The 14647-nt window shown below is 37.4% G+C and overlaps 1 pseudogene; it reads right to left on the reverse strand.

The window, feature by feature from the left end:
* Positions 1-12850: 12850 nt before the first annotated feature.
* Positions 12851-13530, reverse strand: LOC117711549 (aminoacyl tRNA synthase complex-interacting multifunctional protein 2 pseudogene; annotated as a pseudogene).
* Positions 13531-14647: the final 1117 nt, after the last annotated feature.

Below are 14647 nucleotides of genomic sequence, written 5' to 3' on the forward strand. Positions count from 1 at the left end.
TGTCAAGAGGAACAAAGGAAGACATTAAATGCAAGCTCTGTTGCTTGCAAGTACATGCATAGGGACATGCATACACACCATTATATATCATGCAGTCAATGGAAATATGTGAGGTTCTTAGACTGTTGTATATTGGTTAAGTTTATAGAATAAACTTGAGTTTATCTATGATGTCCAGGGTGTGTGTAACTCTCCAATTTAAGAGCCTATTATGGTGTTGGGGGAAAATATAGGTACAAAAATAATTATAATGAAAATTGAATAGAGGTGATATTACACAGAAGCAAATTAAAGAGAATTTACATAATTTTCAAATGAAGGGAAAGGCATGGGAGATCAGAGATAATTTTAAGGAACAAAGGTATAGTAGGCAGAGTAGTAGGCCTTCAAAAATCCATTCCCTGAACTTCAGAACTTGTCAAAAATGTAGTTTGTGGAGGTTACGGTAGCTTTCCCCTGCAATCTCAACACTTGGAAGATGAAGCAAAAGGATCATCTCATATTAGAGTTTAGCCTAAGATTCAGAGTGAGACACTGTCTAAACCAAAAGCAAACGCAAAGCTCTAGAAAATAGGCTGGATGTTAGAAGACTTACAAACAGGGCAAGATTGTGAGCTTGAAGACATCAAAGTAGCTTTTCCTGGATTGCAGAAAGGAACCCGTGTATTCTCAGGTGCCTAAGATGTTGTGGCTTTTAAAAAACAGACAGTATTAAAAATTTTTAATCCAGAATTGTTCCTGTCTAAAGGAAATACAGGAACAAAGACTGGAGCAGAGACTGAAGGAAATTCCATCCAGAGACTGCCCCACCTGGGGATCCATCCCATATGCAGCCCCCAAACCCATCTCGATTTCTGACAGGATCCTGATATTGCTGTTTCCTGAATGACTTTGTCAGAGCTTGACCAATACAGATGTGGATGCTTGCAGCCAATCATTGACTGAGCATGGGGACACCATGGAGAGTTAGGGGCAGGACTGAAGGAGTTGAAGGAGATTGCAACCCTATAGGAAGAATAGTAATATCAGACAACCAGACCCCATAGAGCTCCCAGGGACTAAAGCACTAACCAAACAGTACACCTGGAGGGACCCATGGCTCCAGCTGCATATGAAGCAGAGGATGGCCTTATTTCGCATCAGTGGGAGGGGGCCCTGGATCCAGTAAAGGCTTGATGCCCCAGTATAGGGGAATGCTAGGGTGGTGAGACAGGAGTGGTTAGGTGGGTGAGGGAGCACCCTCATATAAGCAGGGGGAGGGGAATGAGATAGGAGATTTGCAGAGGGGAAGCTGGGAATGTGGATAACATTTGAAATGTAAATAAATAAAATAACCAATAAAAAAGGAGACAGTATGGTATGTGGATTATAGCATATGCAATGCATTTCAGTAATTTTTGATATGTTAAAATTAGTAATAAAATCAATTATTCTTTAAGTTTACAAGGGTTCAATATCTAGAGTGAACAATATCAAAAGAGGGAAATAAAATATATTATGGAAATCCTTGATTTTACTGTTCATGCCAGTTGGAGCCTTAGATACTAGGTTCTGTTTCTCTAAAAATATAGAAATTTCAAAGCTTTATCCTTAAGAAAATAGCGTTTGAGACACTCTGAGGAGGAAGCTGAGTCAGCAACCCTGAGCAAGGCAGATGAAATTCTGACTTGTGTTCTTTGTCATCTTCCATATGAGCCAGTGCATTAGGAATGGGAAAGGAACGATTCATCTTTCATTGTTCTTTCATGGGCTCTGTGTGGGCTGGATTCTCTAATGCTTTATTTCAGGCCATTTCCAGTTATTCTGTAAGATCAATATTTCAAAGTAACAATAGATTCTGGATGTATACACAGGTTTGAGTGTGTGTCTGTGTGTGATATTTTTCTCCATTTCTAACCTTTTTTATTGCTGCCATAGCAATAAAAAATCAGGACAGGGCAGGTCTACAGAGCTCTGAAAATGGCAAGTGATCAATAAGAAACAAAGTCCTATTAATTCATAAAGGCCAGGTGGAAACTCCAGGTGGAAGGGAGAAGAAAAAGATGGTGGGAAATAAGTAGAGGAAAGTAATATCCTAAAGGTTGATTCTAAAGGTGATTAGGATTTCGTAAGAGCCTTTAGAGCCTGCTAATTTTTTAAATTGAAAAAATATGCACCAGAAAACACACATAGTAGATAGTCTAGGCAAGACTGATCACCTTGTTCTAACACACAATTCAATAAAACAAAATCTTTTGACTAAATTCCCTTTCTTTCTACCTTTCAGAAGAGAGGTGTAAAAAAGCCTCCTGTTGTCAAGGGAGTGGGGAAGAAGTCACCATGACAACTTGAATCCAGAGAATTTGTTATGTCCCTCAAAATAGACAAATAAGAGAAAAAGGAAATTTGAAAAGTGGCTCATTTTGAAATAATCAGTTCTAGAATTGTGAAGAAGCATTTGGAATGTTGTATTTATCAGGTATGAAGGTTCACTCTTTATGTGGCATCCCTCCACCTTCCCTAAGGGCAGCAGAAAGCTTTCTGCTCAGGTAAACATGCAGGGCATGCTCCTTTTCTCTTGTCTCCACTATGCAGTCTATACGTATCTATTGGTTTATATGACACACATTCTTACTATTTGGGGCAATTTATTCTTGCACAGGGTGCCTTTGCATTTTCCTGGCATTTGACGTGTATCTACCAGTTCATTTCTGGGTCCTGCAGGTCATGCAGCCTTTTATGCTTCCTGTAAAGTAAAGGAATACCCTTCAACTTAGACTGCCAAATTGGCCATGGCTACTGAAGCAGAAACAGGTTTACTGCTAACTATAACATCTTATTTATTCTTGAGACATCATTATATAATATATATTTTACCTAATCTGATATTTTTTAATGCTCAGATTCACATGTTTAGAAAGAGGTAAAGAAGAGTAGTATTACACTCCCATAGAACTCTTAAGATTATGTTGTTAATCTCTGGGGTCTAGAGTTAATTCCTGCTCAGAAAAGTTGCTATAGATTACAGCATCCTTTCCCTTAAAATCCTTTGATCTAGACACTGAAATGTGGCAAAGTAAATATTGGTTTTGTTTGGCTTGGTTTGGAGTTCGTTTTTTAGTATGATGGAGAAATGGCTTTTGGCAGGTTGGGTGAAAAATTATTAGAAAATAGTGTTTCTAAAGGATGTAAGAGATATTGGAGGCAGGAAACCACAGGAAATAACTTAGCCATCCCCAGCTCCATTTCAGTTGGGTGATGCACACACCCTTTCCTAATGATACATCTAACATTTTGTTGACAATCTAGGACTTCCACCTGCATCAGGGTACATTCATATTTGTTTTAAACAGTTGAAAAAGTTTCTCTTTTTCTTTACAGCCATTATAGATTCTATTCTAACATACCCTTGTGTAGTCTTTGTGGAATGGCACAAATTTTAATTTGAACTGTTTTTGGGTGATTGCTCCACAAGGCAAGCTGTTTCTTCTAAACGAAGTTTTAGGAAGAATCCATATTAACCATCTTACGACTATAGATAACTTGATGTGAATATGACTCAAATTATATATATTATAGGAAGGGTCATACACAGTGATCAATTTTTTTCATAATCTAAAACTGTTAATCTAACTAAAGAACCACTTAAATAATTCTACTAATAACCCGGCTCCTCCTCTTGAAGCCCATCAAAAGCAGTCATACACAATAACATGAACCTTACATATTTTTACTCATGTGGCCTTTGTTTTACTCATGTGTATTTGTTTCTGATTGGCACTACCATTTTGCTTAAAATAAAGTAGCCTTGCTACTTTGCAATCTAAGTGTGTCTTTACTTTATTCTTGAATAAGATCCACAGAACCTGGTAACAGCTTGCTTAGCCCCTGTCTACTGCTCATGCACATCAGATACATGCCATTCAGGGAAAATTGAAACAGAGAAGTGGAGCTGGACAGTAGGGCACAATTTTGGGAAGGTAATAGAAAATACTACCAGAAAACCATAGGACCAAAGAATTTTTATATGCCGTGCTAAGAATTTTAAGTTTTCCTATCAAAAGTAATAGAAAACCATTGCTATCAGGTCTCACAGAAACCACCCTACCCTAAAGAAAAAGTATGAGACAACTATACAACCATGTGTGGTATGTTATATGTCCTCAGAATATGCTGAGATAGCACAAAGAAAGGACAGATATAACACCTTTGTGGTTGGGGTGGGCAGGTGATTGTTACTGAGAAAAATGAGTGTCACATGTAACATTTCTTAAAAAAAAAAAATGGCAAAGAAAATAGAGAAGGAACATGGTGTTGTAGAGGATGGGTTAAAAATGCTTAAAGGCAGGAGGTTATGACACAACAAGGAAATAGTTTCATTGTTGATTTTTGGATTGAAAAGAACATCCATGTTTGACATGGTGGAAGATTTAAAGAGATTACAATTATAAATAGCTTCTGTCTTAAACTAAGGAGTTTATGTGCAGTTCTATAAGCTATCAAGAATACTGGAAAGCAGGAAGCAAAATATTTAAATTTGGGTTCTGGAGTATTTCATTTGACAGCAGTTTTCTACTGGATACAGAGAAGTAACGCCTACATTTAAAAGACAGGCAAATGAGGGACAAGCCTGACTGCATAGGGGTTGGTGTCAAAAGTATCCCTTCTCCAGGAAAAAGACATCAGGATGGGTACAGCCCTCATGCCTCACTGGACAATGACAGGAGGACCAGAGCCACTACAAGATCCCCTTTAATTACTGGAGGTCAGGCCTCTATCCCCTCCTTGGCAAGATTAGAATCGCCACAGGCCCTTCTATAATTGGAGAAGGGAGGAGATGTCAGGGGCAGCCCTGCTTATACACTGAAGGCCTAAAATCAGCCATAAGCCTAAAATCAGCAATAGGCCTGACATACATGCCTACTTACACAAAGTCTTGGGTCTCTGTGCAAAAACACTGAAACAGATGGCGATAAGCTATTGTAAACAGGCAGCTTTTGTGGAAATCTACCAGCCTGAGTAGTCATAGATTCTGTAAATAGGCAGTCTTGGCAGATAGTACTAACTTAGATAAGGACAAGTGAATTATAGGCAGAGTCCTGTATTTATATTAATTATATTATGTATTAATTATAGGCAGTAACCTGTCCCCTGAAACTTTACCCAGCTGATACCCTGTTCTGAAAGATATCTGTACCCCCCGAACACCTACACTCCTGTGTCATCCCCCTCCCCACATCCTGCATTTTTGTGTTTATAAACCCTGTGTTAAAAAGTAAAAATTATGATTTGAAGATAATAATAATAATAATAATAATAATAATAATAATAATAATAATAAAGACAGGCAAAGCTAGACTTTGTTGAGACCTAAGCTCGAGTCCCTGTTCAGGCGCCAAAATAATGTTGGGGTCCAAGCTCGAGTTGCTGTTCGGGCGCCAAAATAATGTTGGGGTCCACACTAGCCCCACGTTGGGGCGGCCAAAATAAATGTTGCAGCCCAGGCAAAATGTTGAGGCCCGGGCCGACCCATGTTTGGGCGGCCACTGTATCCCGGCCCAAGCTGCTGCTCCGGTCTGCAGGTCGGATTTCAGCAAGAGCGAGCGTGAGGGCAGACTCAAAGAATGGAGACCAGACAGGGTGTTATTCAATCCCGTTTATTCTTCAGTCTCTCTTCCTCTAAGTGTCTCCTGTCTGAATCTCCCTCTATAGTCTGATGTCTGGTTCTATCTTCTATAGTCTGATTTTAAGCCACGCCTCTAAGTTACACCTTTAATCATGCCCTTAGGTCTTGTCTCTAAATCTGATCTCTATACTTCTAAGTCATACTCTTAAGTCACACACCTTTAATCTCACGCGCCTTTAATCTCAAGGTATCTAAATCAAGATTATCGGAGTGTTCTCAGCTGTTGTAGGATATTGTAATTCAAGTCTCATGTCAGGGTATATGGCTCAAGATGGCTGCAAAGCTGATAGCCGCTTTCTGCTAAAAGTTGGCCCCCAACAAGACTTCTTGCCTGGTGAACCCAAACATATACAATGAGGGTCAGAACTAAATATATGATAATTTATTGGGAAAGAGGAACTTTTTGCCATGTATAGAGGGTCCAAAAATGACATTCATATAGTTGACTTGAGAGAATAAGTAATATAAATCATTGAGATAGAAAATTCTAAGCCAAAATTTGGCTTGGTTAAAATTTACATAAATCCTAAGCAAAACTGGTTTGCAATGTGTATGGAGCATTCTATTTAGAGACTTTTCATGGCCTTTAAAATTGAGAGCTCAGTTAACATGCAGTCTGTACACATATATGTAAATTGCTGCTAGTATACTCATTCCTCTGCATTGATCCTATATGGCTACTTTTTATACATTTAAAAAGATTTTTTTCTTTTTTTAATTTCTTTTTATTTATCTTTCTCTTGTATATTATATCTTAACAGCAGTTTTTCTTCCCTCCTCTCCTGCTGGTCTTTCCCCTTCTATCTCTCTTCTCACCCAGATTCACTTCTTCTCTTTTTCTACTTCAGGAAAGACAAGGCCTCCCAGGGATATCACCCAAACATGTCATAGCTAGTTATAATGAAACCAAGCACAGACCCTCCTATCAAGACTGAATGCGGAAACCCCTCAGGAACCAAAAGCTCCCAAGAGCAAGCAAAAGAGTCGGAGACAACTTTAATCCACTAAAAGATACTTAATGGCATATTCTGCATTCAATGTGTTACTTGGGTTTCATAAGCTAAAACATGTATTTCCAGGGAACTCAACATAAGCTTTATTTATTGTACTTTTGTTTCATGGGTAGGAATGTTTTGCCTGTTTGTGTGCCTGTGTAGCAAGTGTATGCCTGATGTATCTGAAGCCTAGAAGGGTTTCAAATCCCCTTGAACTGCAGTTGCAGATGGTTGTGGGAATGATTATGGAGGTGCTGAAGCTGAACCTTCATCTTGCTAAAATGAATCATTTCTCTAATCTCCAAAACTAAACATTTTATATTCATCAATACTTGTAGTGGTAAGGAAAGATACAAAATGCACATCTTTTACATGACCTACAGAGAAACCAGATGTTTGGAGCTAATTTTATGGTTTATACTCTTCAATTTTTCTTCTAGTACTGCTGTATCCAATCTCTTTGACCAAAATTCTGATTATAGCCGGGGATACATTGAGATTCTCAAGGAGATTGCTGCTATCACACAAAACTGTTCTCAGTTCTGCATAATGCTTGGAACAGCTTCCTCAGCCACTGCAGATGTGTTAGATAAGAAGTCTCTCTTCCTCAGAGTGCAGCAATGGAAACAGAGTAGGATTTGTATATCACACAAAAGCTGCTTACATGCATTTCTTGACACTATTCTTGATGCAGCTTTAAAATACACATTACTGTGACTTGAATTTTTCAACCTTTCTGTAAGAAAAGTGGCTATGCAAGGTATTGGGATATGAGCCTAAGTGATGCCTGTTTTTCAGTAGTTAAAAGGCTATAAAGAGTGACAAACAATGAATATTTGGATATTTACAAAATTACATCATGATGCAAGAACAATGAGTGGAGTATGTGAAGTTCTGGGAGGTAAGTAAAAGACTGTAGAAGATTTCTCAAGAATGATCGCTAGAATCACCCAGATTTTTCAAAGTGTGTAATAGAGCTAGCTTACATAGTCAACCTTGCTTAATCCTAGATAGAACTGACTTAAAAACTGACCTGGCACATTTCAAAGAAAATAAGACAAAAGGAAAGAATATAAGCCCCCAAGTCAGAGCTCTGTAAATCCCTGTTATCATTTGTGCTGTCTTCACGTAAGAAAGCACAGTAAGAACAATTCTACCAGAATTAATGCACACATTTTAAATGTTTTCATTCTCATGTACGCATACAAAACAAAAAGAACTCTAGAGGTCGCTGATGAGCAGACCTGAGACTTGCTTCTGCAGAGTTTCTCTTTGCTCAGAATTGTAACAACGGTTATAAAGGATTATATAAGAATGTTTGGGCAGAAGAAACTCCCCCTTTGACAGTCCTCCAACATTTTAACCACACATCTATAGTTGTGACTCATTTTAGTTTAATGACATTTTGAATGGAATCTACAACATAATTTCATAGCTACAATGATCTCATGACCTCAGAGAAATATCCATCAATTTATTGTCTTAAATGTCTCCTGGGTACTATTTGTGCACCAGGCACTGTGACCCTTGAGTGCATTTAAATCCACTACATTTGTACATTTTAGTATGTGACTCTGAAGCTCAGAGAAATGTATTTTGGCCCAAAGTCACTCATGGGTTAGTTATTAAGCAAAGATCAGAACTAAATTATTCTGAAACTCTCCTGTCAATTTTCTCAGTCTTCTTCTTTCTAGTGAATTATTTGCGCTCTGAATTAAGGCCAATTCAGTTTAATGAAACTTTACTGAGAGCCTAATGTCTATCATCCATATATTTTGATGAACTACTTAGTCTATCAAAATCAACATATTGGCACATAAGTATAAGTAGTTAAGTATTAATATAAAGTACTTACCTTTACGTGAACATAGGGGGTCATGGGAGAGCAAAAGGAGGCACCAAACTTTTTTAGGCATGCTGCAGGGATGGGGGAGAGTGAGTAAAATGGAGGGCACTCTAGGCTAACTCAAACAGTTACAATATGATTGCACCATTTACAAAACTGTTTTTGTCCACTCTTGCTCTCTCTTGTTATTTGTAACTTCTGTGAAATAATTTTTCAGCAAACAGCAGAAAACACAAACCCAAATGTTCGATGGGATTGGGTACAAACCTATTTTACACATGTTCAGTGTAAAATAATATAATAATAATATTAATAAGTGTTTAAAGTGGTAAACTACAAGATATGAATATAACCTTTATATAAAGAGGAGTTAATTCAATACTAAGAGAAAATTATTTAATTTACACATGGTATTTTTTGAGATTTCATACACAAATTCTCTCCAATTTCTTCATTGTCTTCTCAATTCCTTTTCAATTCATGACCTGTTCTTTAATTATTATTTCTCTCTGTGTTTGTCTCTGTCTTCATTTCTGACTGTGTGTCTGTCTCTGTCTCTCTGCCTCACCATCTCTCTGCCTCTCTCTCTCTCTTCTCTCTTCTCTCTTCTCTCTCTTCCTCTCTCATGCACACACACACACACATACAAGCTTAATATATTTAGTGTTGTTTTTATGTACATATATTTAGGGTTGACACTTGATCTCGGTAACCTATTGGAGAGCTCATCTCTACAGTAAATTGCTTCTTGCTCCCTCATAGCCTGGAACTTCTTTCTCTTTGGATAACTCCTTGTGGATTTTTTTCCTTCCTAGCTACACTGTTCTGTCAACTGATATTGTCACCATTCAGATCTTGTTTAGCAGCCATATTGTTGATATTTTGTAGGTATACCTTTCATGTGTCTTGAAATACTGTGTAGTATTAGGCATCCACCCTCTGCTTGTACAGAATTACTTTCCACTCTTTTGTGATTTTTGTCCTGAGTACTGAGTGTAGTGATTGTGATACAGATATATCAATTGGGGATGGTCACTGCATGGTCAACTATTCCCTCCATTTGGACAGCTGTTGATCTTTGTATAATCTTTATCTGCTGCAAAATGAAGTTTGTCTTATTGTTATTTCATGCATACATGTATATGCATATATGTTCCAAAATATAACCTGTTCAGTCCATAGAGTTTTATTTGTATGTATGTTTTTAGGGCTAACCGTTTGGCACTGGACAAATTAGTGTGCTCTTCCCTGGGAAAGATGATTTCTATTGTCTGCAGCTTTTCTCAGTTGCCTATAGTTCTTTGTGCAGGGTTGAGGCCTTGTGGGCCTTTCTCTATCCAGTTTGATATGTTCATAAGTGTTATTCTTGTGCAGTTCACATTTGGGCACATTTGAAATTTCATGGGCACAGCTTTCCTGTTGTATCATGAAATACTATATAATATAAAGGCATCAACCTTCTGGGCCTTTTGTTTTTCCATGTAAAGTTGAGAAATGTCCTTTCAAGGTTTGTAAAGAGTTGTCTTGGAATTTTGATGGGAACTGTGTTGACTATGTAGATAGCTTTTGTTTGGATGGCTGTTTTCAAATGTTGATCCTACAGATCTATGAGCATGAGAGAGCTTTCCATATCCTGATGTCTTCTTCAAAGTGTTACAGTTTTTGTCATACAAGTGTTTGACATTCCTGGTTAGAGTTACCCAAAGGTAGTATGTATTATTTGTAGCTATTGTGTAGAGTGTTGTTTCCATGATTTCTTTCTCAGCCCAATTGTCATCTATGTATGGAGTTTTAAAATAAAGTTTATAAAATAATGTTTTCCTATTTCTTTTCAAACATGATTACTGTTATCTTCTCTTTCCATCTGAATTGGCTCCCTCTCTCCTTTCCAGTTAAAGCCTACCACTTCTCCTCTTTCTTTTTGTGTCCTACTATCCTTTTTTCCTAGGGTACCTTCCTCCATCCTTTTCTTGTTTTCAGATTATATACTCAAAGGTTTGGAAATCGGATCCACAACTAAGAGTACTTGTTCCATTGATTTCCCTGAAAATTCTATATAATTTTCTTAGGTATTAATTGTAGTAGCAGGAAGGGCTTGAGATCTGTATCTTCTTTCTCACCTCATGTTATTCCTTCTGTTTAACTTTACCACACATTTCTATTACTCTCAGAGTGCTCAGGGAGGAAAGAATAACACTATGGCAGTTAATGAATGGATAGGCACAACAGCCAATACTAATTTGCTACAGTTGGACCTGGAACACATGGCTGAAGCTAAACTGTGTAACTAAGTTGAAGTGGGACATGAAAAGAAGCTGCAGATTCAAGCATTCTCCAAAGTACGAACATTTAATATGTCTTGAGCAGAGTTTAAAACTTTGATCTGTAGATTTCATCTAAGCATATAAACAATCAGTCTGCTAAATGCTCAAGAAATGGCTTTTAACCCTATACATTGATGCATATAGCAAGGAAGAACTCAATGAATGATGACTCAGCCAATCTTTGTGATTCAGTCTCTTTGATAGAATCTATTTCAAGCTCTTTCAAAACCCATGCCTTTAATCCCTGGACCTGGGAGGCTGTGGAATGTGGTTAATTTTGAGTTTGATGCCAGCCTGGCCTACAGATTAAGATCAAGGTCTACTAGGGCTGCCATACAGAGAAACCCTGTCTCAAAAAACAAAGCAATGACACAACAAAAGAAAGAAAGAAAGAAAGAAAGAAAGAAAGAAAGACAAGGAAAAAAAGGAAGGAAGGAAAGAAAGAAAGGAAGAACAGAAGAAAGCAAGCAAGATATATTTTGATATAGCAGATGTTAAGTTCAGGTCTTTCTGCTCATATTTTGCATTTCTATTGAATCAAAGAAAAAAACCGTTGGCCCCTGACTAAGAGCTCTGGCTTGGCATCTTTCCAAATTATCTCATTTCATTTTGACTTACATGCCTTCCAAAATAGTCAACCTTTCGTAAATTTCTTTATTTGTAGACTTACCTCTGCATGCTTATTTTTGTTTTCAAAAAGGAAAAAAAAACTCATTATATGGAACTAAAAAAATGACCCAGATTTTGTATTTATGTGATCTAAATACAATGTATGATCTAATATATATGTACATGTATATACATTTTAGTAATAAATGTTCATCCAATTCTATCAATAATACATCATGTGTAAATTAGTGTCTGAATTAATGTTGTGTAGCTGCTGCTGGAAAAAGGAACCTATTTTATTGCACAATAAAATGTTTTTAATTGTTGGAGTAGAACAGCTTTATTATATACTCATTACTTTGGGAAACAGTAAACTTTTCATTGATCAAAAATGTTACCAGTCATACAAGAGTGAAAATAAAGAATAGCACTCTTGAAGGGGAGAAAGAAAGCAAAATAAAGTAACAGTATATTTTTTTAAATGCAAATGGAATATAGTTAAGAAGAATGCTTAAAGCAGAGTTAAATAAATTCAGTTGTTTGAAGTCAGTTGTTTATATCAAAAGCTTTGAAGTCTTAGCTTGTATTTTAATTTAGTTTGTATTTTAATTCAAAAAGATTTATAAAAATATTAAGTTAATGTTTAATGAAACAAATCTGTTTTCTTGGTGTTTTAATTATAGACACTTTTGATGGTGTGTATATTTTGCTTTCAATTTATCAAAAGCAATGATACTTTTATTAATAGAAAAATATTTGTGTTGATATATTAGTAACTTTAAAATTATACATATACCAAGTGTATATTTACATACATTTGTATAAATACTGCTATCTATATGGAATGAGTCATAATAATTATTGTTAATATAATGTCTTCTAATAATAATTATTCAAACAATAATTTACAAGAAAATTTATAGGTTTACTTTAAATCTAAATACTGATAATGAGAAGATTGATCACCCAATGTAATATACATTTAGCAGGCATAATGATCTGAGTTTCGATCCCCAATATCCACATAAAAGCAAGACATAGTAGCCCAGTAACCTCAACACTAGGTAAGAAGAATAGCGGTAGACAAGTATATCCTAGGGGTTTGATGGTGAGCCAGTCTAACTGAAATAAAAACCTGTAGGTTCTGTGAGAGATCAGACCGTATCTCAATTAATTCACGCACAACAAAAGACACCTCAAGTCCACTTCTAGCCCCCTCCCCAACATTTTCTAAAAATCATGTCATCTATGGTACTTTGAATGAGAATGACCCCTATTAGGCTTGTACTCTTTTTTTTTTCTTGTATGAGTGCTTTTATTGATACCTGACAATTAGACAAGTCCCTTTCTGACAACAGACTGGAAGCCGTGCCATTCTTGAATTGAACCCTGCAAGACAAGCTGCTTGAATTCAATTATGGAGCTGAAGGACAGTGTTGAAGGGAGCCAGGTTCTCACAGGCCTTAAGCCACCGCTGCACATTGCTGGGCACTGCTGCACCGCTACTCCCAGTCTACTGGAGCATGGACCACAGCACCACATCTGCTTCAGTGAGCTCATTCCTAACAAGCCATGGGCTTTTCCTCAAAGCGAAGTTCATAGAGAGAAACACGGCTGCGTTTTCGTTACTGTTGCCTTCTTTCAGCTGAAACATAGCAATATCCACCCAGCTATCAGTGAGGGTTAGGCTGACATCGTTATGATTCTGGCCAAACAGAACAGGAAACTTCTCCTTTACTGAAGCATATTGTACACTGAACTTCATCTGTGTCTTGGGCACATACTTCCAAATCAGAGTGAAGGCCAGCTGATATTTGTGGCAGGACTTGCTCCCTCAAGCACTTGAGAATATTCTCAGGTACATTCTTGACAGACGAATGTGTGTGGACAGTGGACAGGACCCTGTAGCATTCACAGAGCCGCCTGTGCAGCACAAACCGGGACAGTGGTGGGGAGGCTGGGTTTGTGTTGATCACGATGTCTTTCAGGTTAGAGTCGTGGGCTTGTCAGCTACAGGATGTTGGTTATGTCCAAGTCCACATCTGGGGTGTGAATCATCTTTTAAAGACTATCAACTGCTGCCTTCAACTCATATAAGGCTCATACATTTGAATGCTTGGTTTTGGTGGAACTCTTTGGGAAGGATTAGAAAGTGTGCCACTATGGGTGAGCTTTGTTGTTACACAAAATAAATTTTTTAAATTTTGTGATTATTTAAGCTGAATATATGAACTTATTTTATTTTAAAGATATTATATTAATAGTTACTCAATACCTAGTATCTGTTAGGCACTAGGGTCACAAGAGACATGGTCTATGTTGTTGAGGCATAAACACTGATAGAAAGATACTGATTAAATGAATAGCTAAATACAAGCTTTGTAAATTAAGTTTTTTTGTTTTGTGTTTTGTTTTATTTTTTAACATTTATAAAACGAGTCTCTCCCTTTCTTTGCTCTTTTACAAGTCACCTGAAATGAATAAATATTTGTAAATAGCTAAAAATGTACCCTGAGCAGAATGTAGCAAGTGCCATTTTAAAGAAGCATATTTAACAGAACTAGTTTTTTCATCCATTTCTTCTGAGCCAGTAAAAGCATCGTCCAAAAATACATCTTTCATGTAAGTTTGTTTAGAAAAATAATATAAGCTCTAAGACAAGAGGGTTTATGCCCTTCTGGTGGTTGCTTTTTTTTTTTTTTTTTTTTTTTTTTTCAGATAATTGGAATTGGTTGCATGATAGATTATAAAGAATGTTCACATAAGTTAATACACTGTGATACTTATGATTTGTTTGTGACCTCTACAATATGTATATCACCCCTCAGCATCTGAAGGATTATGTCATAAGTCCCTGACAAAGAAGGTCTTTGGAGTAGTGGACCATGAGAGAAAGCCTGGAATGCTCTACTGAAGCTTTTGCCACCAGACACTCAGCTTCTCTGCAGTCTGCTTGCTGGTTAGTCAGCCCTCTGCCTACTCAGCATGGTGTGAGTGCAGCATCTTGAAGCAACAGCAGCTGCTAGGGCACCAGAGCAGTGGCAGTAGCACTAGTGATGGCAGCAGCAGTTGCAGCAGCAGCAGCAGCAGTTGCTGCAGCAGCAGCAGCAGCAGCAGCAGCAGCAGCAGCAGCAGCAGCAGCAGTAGCAGCAGAAGAAGAGGTAGTGGCAGTTCCCCTCCTTCCTGCTCATGACCTTTCTCCTTGAAC

Source organism: Arvicanthis niloticus, chromosome 1 (assembly GCF_011762505.2).
Source record: "Arvicanthis niloticus isolate mArvNil1 chromosome 1, mArvNil1.pat.X, whole genome shotgun sequence".
Lineage (NCBI taxonomy): Eukaryota > Metazoa > Chordata > Mammalia > Rodentia > Muridae > Arvicanthis > Arvicanthis niloticus.